An 889-nucleotide genomic window follows, 5' to 3' on the forward strand; every position below is an offset into this window, starting at 1 on the left:
ATCATGTATATATATATTTTTTCTTTCTCATGTACCTACACTATAGCTGAAAATAACAGGGAAACCCTAGTGTTCTCATTAATATTCCCACAAACCTGCTACATTGGACTATAGAAATCGCTTGACATAAAAGCTCCCCATTTTCCTGGTATATAAAGACTTAAAAATCGCTAAATATAGAGTAAATTTTAATTTTTCCCCCTGCTACATCATAATTTCTAATTCTTTATTCCCGCTAGATCATAACTTTTTTTCCAGTTAGATCATAACTTGATAAATGAAAAAATCCCGCTAGATCATAACTTTCAATTTTTTATTCTCGCTAGACCATAACTCAAAAACTTTAGATTTAGCGGGAAAATCGCTAGAATGGCAATACTGGGAAAACCACACAACTGGGACAACACGAAAAAATTCCCAGAGGCGCCGACGTTCCGGAAAGAATAAAACTTTTAATCAAATTAGCAACGAATCGCGAGCATGACTAGTATTCAGCGTAGAATGGTATAGTTGACGGAGTAATCTTATAGAGCAAATTATGTAACTGATACGTCACGATTTTATATCTTTATCTGAACTATATTTGATTATAATACTAGATATAAAGTTGAAACACTACAGTTTTGTAAGATGAATGATTGTCATAAGGTACTTTCCACATATAAAAAATGCCCTGTTTTTATCACAGTGAAAATTTCCTGTGAAAATGTTATGCGAAATCGTTTGACTAATTTCGTTTCTTAAAAAGATTAAGAGGCCACTGGAATTTTATGTTTGGCTCCATTCTACGGAAAGAACGTTGTTACGTTAGTTATGAACAGGCCTGACTTAATTTAGCTTCCTTCCAAATACATTGCCAAAAAGGCCATTCCATACTCTATCTTCATTT

The sequence above is a fragment of the Penaeus monodon genome, chromosome 31 (assembly GCF_015228065.2).
Source record: "Penaeus monodon isolate SGIC_2016 chromosome 31, NSTDA_Pmon_1, whole genome shotgun sequence".
In the NCBI taxonomy this organism is placed as follows: domain Eukaryota; kingdom Metazoa; phylum Arthropoda; class Malacostraca; order Decapoda; family Penaeidae; genus Penaeus; species Penaeus monodon.